A 10,121-nucleotide genomic window follows, 5' to 3' on the forward strand; every position below is an offset into this window, starting at 1 on the left:
GTTTGGCACTTCACAATTTTGAGATTTTCTTTACTTTTGAGGTCTCGTGCTGATGGAACTTTACCTTCTATAATTTGGCTTTCTTTATTGCTTATCCAGGCATGTAATAGCTGGCTTATCAGTAACCTTAGAACTACAGAGCTGGACGGGACCCTACGGATCATCGAGTCCAACCCTTGTCAGGGAGGCCCTGTGGGGAATCAAACTCCCAACCTTTGGCTCCACAGCCAGAAACCTAAACCACTAAAATTAACCACTTGCTTGACTCAATACAGTTTTGGGGGGGTTTCGTTTTCTAAAATGGGAGATAGCTGGAATTGATCAAATGGATGAAAAACCTGCAAGCAATCTGTAAGATTTAGCCACCTATTCAGAAAAATAGTCTTTGCGGCTTGGTTATGTCTGTGCATGTAGTCTGTTGATGCTAACTTAGGGCATCCAGCTGTTGTATACATTCATGTCAGGCCCTGTATACCTTTATTATTTTCTGATAGTATTTTGTCTCTTGGTCTTGGATTGCACTGATGAATCCCTCAGTTTCAACCTGAAGATGACCTAATTTCAGCCCCCAGTTTGATTGTTGCTTAGCAACATTATCACCTAGGAGGAGACTGGGGTATGTTTCATGTAACGATTTCTCAGGCCATGCATACCTGCGCAGCAAGACTTTCTCTAATGTAGGTTGATTCTCACTTCCAAGCTGTACTACCACGAGCCCTTTATCGTTTTCTCCTGTCATCTGATGAAATGGAATCACACTTCTATGGAAATAGGTTCAATGCTTGACTGCTTGACTCCTGAGGTCAACAAGTGCACACCAGGTCAAGCATCTGAGTGAGGATTATTTCTGCATATAATGGTGCTCTATGCATGCCTTTGGAGGACAGCACTGGCATTTTGACAAGACGCCTCGGATTTTCCTATTTAAATATCAGAACTGCTGCATTTCCAGACCACAGTTTCGAAAGAATATGTTAATACTGGGGCTGTCCATTTGTGCAAAGTACTGATTTGAGCTCTGCCTTCGTTCTATCAAAGAGCTTGTTACCAAATGATTAAGTTCCTTGAAATTTTTGTTGTTGCTTAGGTATTTAAAGGTTTTTCTGATCCTCTAAGCATTGAAAAAATGGTTCGTTACTGAGCTCACAATTACTGCCCTTGTTAGACATTGATCAACACTAAAATTCATTTTGAAATTATTAGTAATAGCAGTAATTTGTGTATTTTTAAAGGCAGGATTTTTGTTTCAGCTAGCAACAAGGTTTAGTCTATTTTATTTATTTTATAGTTTTGAGTTAACAAATAAAATGCAATAAATAAATACATACTTCTGCATCTATTATATCATCTTTTAGTTACAGTAATGTTTTTATCTTACACTGTGAACCACTCAGAGAGTGACAATGCTAATTGGGTGGTACAGAAATGTCAACCAACCAACCAACCAACCAACCAACCAACCAACCAACCTACCTACCTACCTACCTACCAACCTAACAACCAACCTACCAACCTACCAACCTACCAACCTACCAACCTACCAACCTACCTACCTACCAACCTACCAACCAACCAACCAACCAACCAACCAACCAACCAACCAACCAACCAACCAACCAACCAACCAACCAACCAACCAACCAACCAACCAACCAATAATTACTATTGCCATTCCTGTTACTATTCTTTACAGGAATTTATAAAGGGCAATTGGATGAATATAAACTCAATGTGATGAGGTCAGTGGTTCCCAACTTTAGGTCCCCAGATGTTCTTGGACTAAAACACCCATAAACCTTCAGCATTAGCTGTGCTGGCCAGGCTTTCTGGGAATTGTAGTCCAAGAACATCTGGGGACCCAAGGTGGGGAACTACTGTGTTCAGCTGAAAAACCGAATAATGGAACTGAAGGGCTTGCACCAGCTTCAGCCAAAAGTGTCCAAATTAGGTACAGCAGGAATATTTGTGCATCCCTTGCTCTAACAGCAGGCAGTCCAGGCTTTTGAGTTGCTTCACACTCCTCTACAAATCCCCAAAGTGTACAGTACTTTGGTATTTGAGTGGGGTTACAGTGGAGGAATTTGAGCAAAAAATATTTGCTACCTGTTGCTATCGCAAAAGAAGGAAGCAAAGAGTGGAAGGGAATCTTAGGGAGACTCCCACTGAAAGCCCAAACCCTGAAACCTCCACCGGCCAAAATCTGGGGAGGGCTCAGATCAACCTCGCAGAGCCCCTCCTCTTTCCCCATCCAGCTGGCTAAGTAGCCACCCCACATCTGGGCATGGCAAAAAGAGGGTGGCATTGTTGGCTTCATTCTGGAATGTTCTTGCTTTCACTTTCCTGCAGCTATGCTGAGTATTCCTTACTATTAATCTTAAAGGTTCATGACTGAGGTTGCAGTTACACTGGCAAATGGCACTTGCTCAGAGTCTTTCTTTCTTTCTTTCTTTCTTTCTTTCTTTCTTTCTTCCTTCCTTCCTTCCTTCCTTCCTTCCTTCCTTCCTTCCTTCCTTCCTTCCTTCCTTCCTTCCTTCCTTCCTTCCTTCCTTCTCTCCTCCCCTCCCCTCCCCTCCCCTCCCCTCCCCTCCCCTCCCCTCCCCTCCCCTCCTCTTTTTCTGTCTGCTGCTGGCTTTTATTTGCAAAAATTCCCCCTGCCCTCCTGAGCTACTGCTGTGAATGCCTGTGTATATTAGAGTACAGACAGTGAACCTACAACATTGCGATCTGGGCACACTTGGGAAAGCCAAGCTGTTGAGCAGAGGTATTAAGAGACACCTTCCCCTGTCCCAACATATATCTTCTGTTGTTCTTCCCAGTACTTTTATCTATTTGGTGCATTATATGAATACCCCAGGGAAAACATCAGCCTGAACATATCTGCCTGCTGTTTTTTTCTGTATGATATGAGACAGTTTCTGTTGTGCTGCTGACCCCAAGGGGAGAGTGGGTCTTTCTTTGCTGTGGATTTCTGTATACATCCCAAATGTGCAGCACTCTGATTTACACTAGGCTGCAAGTGGGCAAACTTAGACAAGCTTGGCTATTGTGTAGGGACACTCACGGAAAACTGTGAATACTCCCCTCAATGTGTTTTTACTCAGCGCAGCTCCCGGTCATAGACACAGAAAGCTGGAAGGAGGGGGTATGAGTTTTCTTTACACACTGAAGCTCCACCACATTCCTAAAGCTGACAGTTCTACATGACATCTACTGATGATAGGTCACAACCTTTTATTTCCCCCATTTTGTTGTTCCCTCCCCACTAACCTGGAAGTACACAAATAAACACAGATAGCTGCAGAAACCTACAAATAAATTGGTCCAGGCCACCGAATCAGCTTGGGATGGGTCCATCCCAATTCGTACAACAAATGTTTGGATGGAAATTGGCATGGATGTTATTCACACCCATAATTATAATCTTTGTTTCTCACAGAATGGAGTTCTGCCTTATCCATGTGGAATTGGTGAAGAGAGTTATGACATAGGTTGAGTTGACCAAGGTTAGCCAGGAAACGATATGGTTGGGTTTATGCTAGTTTCTATGTATTTCGTAGGAAAAATCCGCCTCAGCAGATCTGCTGCTGAGAGCAGCATCCTGAGAAGCCACAAGATTGCTGTGTGTCTTGTCTTTCAATTTTATTATATTTTCTGACACAGTTGTTTCTTTTACTGCCACTTATGCTGGGTCATCTTGACATGAGTTGAACTGCCTGTAGGTCAAATCTTTGCCAGAGATGTCAGTTAGTTGACGGATTGCTCAGATCAGAGCAAGATCTTGGTTTAATGGAACATAGGCTTATAATTAGCAGTAAATATAAAACTTTGTACTATGCCTGGGCAAGTTCCAAGAGATGTGACCGACCCAAGAAGACAGATGAAAAAGGTGTGTGATTCACAGACATCCATCAGCATAAGTAATACTTCCATCACATTAAGGTGAAGTTGGAGCATGCAATCACCTCTTTTGTTATTAGTATGGATTTTCCTATCAGATTTCTGTGAGTTGCTCTATTAGTCTAGGTTCCCGTGGGAGAAGGAAAGGTTGACCAACATCTTGGAGTCAACAAAAGAACACCGAGTCTGCAATTATCAGGTAGTGTGTCTCTACAGCAACTGAAATGGTCCAAGAAGTCTAGATGAATCCAAAAGAGAAACTTCACCTGGAATGAGAAAATACCAGAACGATGATTTGTAGGAGACAGGGAAAGTCTAACTAGATGTCAAGAGGAATGATGATGGGCAAGCCCATTTTACCACCCACAGTTGGATCACCTTCAGGATATGTTCTTCAACAAATCAGTGTTGCAAATTTAAGTTTGTGCTTGCCTTCTGACTAAGTCGAAAACATAGCGTGCCAAAAGCAAGACCCATAACTGAGAAAAACTTGGTGCCATGACTAACATATATCCTTCATTACTTTACAGGGAAGCTACTCTAAAAGCATGGTAAGTGTGTTGTCTAGTTTGACCCAAGGAAAGCAGCAGTTGAGGTCTATGAACTAAGAGCAATCTGACAGAGTGGACTATAATACCATGTTTCCCCAAAAATAAGACTGGGTCTTATATTAATTTTTGCTCCAAAAAACGGAGTAGGGCTTATTTTCAGGGGATTTTTTTTTTCATTTACAACAATCTACATTTATTCAAATACTGTTGTGTCATCTTTTTCTGGCTGCTGCACAAGGGTGGAGGGTGGGGTTTCACTTAACTGGGGCTTATTTTTGGGGTAGGGCTTATATTACGAGCACCCTGAAAAATCATACTAGGGCTTATTTTCAGGTTAGGACTTATTTTCAGGGTAACAGGGTAGGAGAAACAACCATAAAATAACAAAGATCTGGGAAGTCTAGGGAAGAATCCTGCCTGAATCTCTGGAGCGGTGCTATCAATTAGAGTTGATAATACTGGTTAGACTTAGTATAATTCCCATGTTCTTAATAAAAGGGATTCCCAGTGTGGTGTCGTGGATAGATTGATGGACTAGGACTCGAGAGAACAGGGTTTGAATCCTCATTTGGCCATTGAAACTCACTTGGGGAATGGACCTGGAAAACCACTGCTTAAATATCTCACTTACCTTGAAAGCCCTATTACTGTCTCTATAAGTAAGTTCCAACTTGACAGCATAGAACATATACATATGTTTCTATAGTAAGTCTGCCCATTGTACCAGTTCAATAGAACTCCTTCTTATTGCTCTATAATACATTATCACATATACTGCTTTTTTTGGGGTGGGGGGATAGAGTTCTCTCTCAGGGGATTTGACACAGGATCACGGGCTAAGAACATAGGAGACTGGGTTTGGGTGTTTAAGGGGCATTGAAGCTGTGCTGCTATATATGTCCCACTTGTCTAAATAAATAACATTTAAATATGTGTTTATTTAACATTTATTTAGAATAATGTGGCCTGCTCTCAGAGGAAACCAAATGTGAGTAACCAAAACTGCAGGCCTAGATTTCTCATTGCTCAAGGATAATTGTGATTTCGAAGTGCTTTGCATGGGTCATGGTAACTGTCACTCAAGTTAATTATCTACAAGGTTGCTTATCTGCTAGGTGGTAGCATCCAGTTGTTCTTCTGTCCTCTAAGCTTCTGGCATCCACATTAACAACCTTGTTTGCCGAGGGTCATGAGATTTTCTTGAAAAGACAGTCAACTGAAAGACAATGTCAACATCATTTCTGTGATAGCCCACTATAAAAGTGTTGTCGGAGTCAAATGTGGGCCACTTGGACAAAGTCCTCATAAGCATTATAAGATTATAACACTCCTTGGTAGTTTGAGTCTGTGGAGGCCCATCACAGCTGAAATAGTTTTCCCTCATAGGATTAGTTTCAGTGTGAGATCAGATAACCATGTCTAGCATAGCATATCTAAATTTATCTGGGTATTAAGGTACAAGTTGTTTAAGTGCTCCATCTCTCTTCAGATGATGAGAATAACCCATTGTCTCACTCATGGTGAAATAAGTCTTCTCTAGACATCTGCATTGACGTCAGCTTGCCTAATTTTAAAGAATCCAAAATTATCGGAGGAAAATGTAAGTTTTGTGAACTTAAGAAATGTTTGCCTCATCTTATAAAACACAGTCTTGTATGTGTCTTCTGTGTCATCAAGTCACAACCAAATTATAGTGATTCCTTTTATCTGGTCATAGAGATGTGTGTGTGTGTGTGTGTGTGTGTGTGTGTGTGTGTGTGTGTGTGTGTTTCATGCTGTCAAGTAGGGACTGACTTATAGTGACCCTAATAGGGCTTTCAAGGTAAGTGTGAGATATTTAAGGAGTGGTTTTACCAGTTCTACTCCCCCAGTGAGTTTTCATGGACACGTGGGGATTTGAACCCTGTTCTTCAGAGTCCAAGTCCATCACTCTATCCACTTCACCACACTGGGAATCTCTGCATAAAAACGGTAGGTACAAATGCTTAGAACTATATGAAGAGTGAACTTAAGTTGCAGAGGAATACTTCAGCCAAGAAACTATATGTGTAGCTATAAACCTTACAGACAAGAGATAATTTCATATTTCATTCCAAAAACAGATGATCTTATAGCCTAAAAGGCACATTGAAAAAGGCAGAGAGTACATTTCTTAAAATATCAAAGTTCTGAAGTGTAAAAATATATGGAAGTTTAAAACACTTTACATAACTTTTTTAGTATCCAGGCATACAATACTATTGTTTAACAAAGTTCTCACCCAGATTATTTATTTATTTATTTATTTATTGGACTTATATACCGCCCCATAGCGCTACAAGCACTCTCCGGGCGGTTTACAATTTTAATTATACAGGCTTTACGACGATCAGCTGCCGGGTGTACAAAATGGCTCCCCACTGTGTTTAGGAGCCTTTTTTCGATTTACAGGCACCCGAAAATGACCACCCCTATGGAGGATCTTCGCTGGACGGTGAGTTTTCAGCCCATTGGAATGCATTGAGGGGTTTCAATGTGTTTCAATGGATTTTTAAATTTCGTTTGATGATGTTTTCGCTCTACAGCGATTTCGCTGGAACAAACTAATGTTGTCAAGCCAGGCACCACTGTATGTACAGTTTCTGGTTGCTTTGATTCACTAAGGTAAACATCTATACTCACATCCTACCAGCAGAGAAGATTCCAGTGGGTCTCTTACTGTGCAGAAAATGTTGATAAAGTTTTGGAAACAAGAAGACTGGTTTTGCCATTGGGACAGCGATACAGAATTTATCTATAGTTTCTCTGTGGGTTCTGCCAGGGTTGTTAAACTCTGCTGGATTGCAATGGGCTTTGCTAGTCGTATGGAGCCAATTGCCTTCTACAAGTTTTGGGCCAACCTCTTGAAATCAGCTCTTTAACCTGAAGTAACCTCTAACAGGCATGCAGTACCTTACTGTTTAAATCTCCACTGTAGGATCACATATCAGATTTCCTGGGTTGCATTTATTTAACCCGGCCTTAATATTGTAACAGTTTTTAAATAGAAAATGTCGAACTTCTTTCCTCGCTAGAATTCCCGGATTGCTGATCATAATCCTGGCTTGTTTCCATTGTGCTTGTTGGGCAAAAGAAAACTATCAAATTCTTGTGCCTAAACAGCTCCTTTAGACACTACTGAGAAATGCACTCTTCTGTCCTGTCTCCAGAGATGGAGATACCAGGGCCTGTCCGAGCATTCTTGACTGGGCTGAATCAACATATAAAGAGGTGGAGCAGACCCTCTGTGTGGAGAGTGACATGGAGAGAGACAAATTGTCTCAAGCTAAGATCCAGCATTATCCATTGAGGGTCTTGGGTTGGAAACTTCATTTTACCAGATGCCAACTTTTATCTGAAAGGCTGAAAATAGCACAAAACCACTAAATTCTCTTTCTTGTTTGTTTAAGGTTAATTCCTTTGCCCTTCAAAGGATGGCAACTGGGTCTGGTTGTTTTCATGATGATGGACAGTCTTCATGATGATGGACAGTCTAAGGCATCCATGGATGCAAACTGTTTCTGCTCTTGATGGAGTGGGTTCAATGCATTGTAACATTTCCTTATGTCCCCTAGCTATGTTTGAGGAACATTTTGTGGTTGGAATGGTGTCTCCCTTTGTGGAACAGAGTAATGGTAGACTTAACTTTCAGATTTCTAAATCAAGTGGAACAAGAAAGAAGGCATTTCCAATGAAATTCTCCTTAAGGAGAGAACATAAATCAGTGAAGAGGAAGTACAGAGCCAATGATAATAATAATAATAAAATAGTTTAGCTTCCTCAGCATGCTTGAATTTGCCCATCTACCCATCCTGAATAGCTATTTTTTCTCACACCATCAGAACATGTTGATAAGCTTCTACAACACCTTCTGAGATAAGGAAATTTCATCTTGTGCTCTTCAAGGATTCTTTCCAGAGAGCCACAAGATGATGAGTGCCAAAAGAAAATTGGAGTCGGCATGAGGAGGAGGAAAAAAAAGACAGACAGACATCAGCTTTCTCGCAGGATGTTCAAGGTTTGTAGCAAAACAAAAATTAAAACTCACTTGTTTCAAAAAGACTATAAGCTTAACAAGAAAAACCTAAGATCAACATCAAAAAAGTAGATCATGGCCACTGATCCAATTACCTCATGGCAAATAAAAGAGGAAGATATGGAGTCAGTGACAGATTTTACCTTCTTGTGCTCCATGATCACTGCAGATGGTGACAGCAGCCATGAAATTAAAAGACGCCTGTTTCTTGGGAGGAAAGTGATGAGAAACCTAGATAGCATCTTAAAAAGCAGAGACATCATCTAGCTGATAAAGGTCCGCATAGTCAAAGCTATGGTCTTTCCTGTAATGATGTATGGAAGTGAGAGCTGGACCATAAAGAAGGCTAACTGCCGAAGAATTGATGCTTTTGAATTGTGGTGCTGGAGGAAACTCCTGAGAGTCCCCTAGACTGCAAGAAGAACAAACCTATCTGTTCTGAAGGAAATCAACCCTGAGTGCTCATTGGAAGGAGAGGTCCTGAAGCTGAGGCTCCAGTACTTTGGCCATCTCGTGAGACGAGAAGACTTGATGTTGGGAAAGTGTGAGGGCAAGAGGAGAAGGGGACGACAGAGGACGAGATGGCTGGACAGTGTCACCGAAGTGACCAACATGAATTTGACCCAACTCCGGGAGGCAGTGGAAGACAGGAGGGCCTGGCGTGCTCTGATCCATGGGGTCATGAAGAGTCAGACACAACTTAATGACTAAAGAACAACATAAGCTTTTTATGTGGAGGCACAGTCAAGACAAGAGCCATGGAGTGCTGTTGAGTATCATTTTGAAAAGACAAAACAAATGTAACACAAAAAGAAAAATAATGAAATGTTGGGGCATGTCTCAGTTGCATGAGTGGTCATGTGCTTGATTGCAGAGCTGATCTGTCCTCTGGCACCTCATCAACCAGTTGCAATCAGCCATGGCAAATTGTTAAGGTCTTATGCAAGTGCTAAGAGGATTCTGTTGAGAAGGACAGATAGACAGAGAAATGCACTAAACCAACTCATTGTTTGTTTACATTGTCTCGTGAACTCTATCCTGGTTTTTACTTTTTCTTAGGCCTCCCTGGAAGTGCCAGCTATTTAACATGTGACATTTTGTACCAAGGATGGGGACTTGAGTTGTGAGCATTGCTGTCAAGTTGACTCAACCCAGACTTGACTCTAGATTTGTTTGTTTATTTCAATGACTTGGACTTGATTTACAACTTAGAGTCCACCTACCTCAATCTTTGTTTCTTGTGGGGGGAAAGGCATGTTTTTAATAGGGACTTGAGACTTAGACTTGGGACTTGGTCCCAAAGATTGGCCAACATCCCTGTTTTGTATAAAAATGCATGCAGTGTGAACTACAACCCTATCTCAACACAAGCGGAACACAGCAACAAGAAAATGTACATTTTCAATCTATATGTCGGTTTCATTGTATTTTCTTCAATCTTTCCTTTCTTTTTGCCTTTGGAAAATATTGCTACCAGGTCAGATTTAAAGGTAACAGTTAATGAAATAACTGATAGTATGGACAGAAGTACTAAGTTCCTAGAAGTCAATAAAAAGCAAGTAGCCCAGGCCAAAATGGCGGTATGAAACATGTTGACAAAGTTATATTTCTTTGAATTT

Source organism: Pogona vitticeps, chromosome 10 (genome assembly GCF_051106095.1).
Source record: "Pogona vitticeps strain Pit_001003342236 chromosome 10, PviZW2.1, whole genome shotgun sequence".
NCBI lineage: Eukaryota > Metazoa > Chordata > Lepidosauria > Squamata > Agamidae > Pogona > Pogona vitticeps.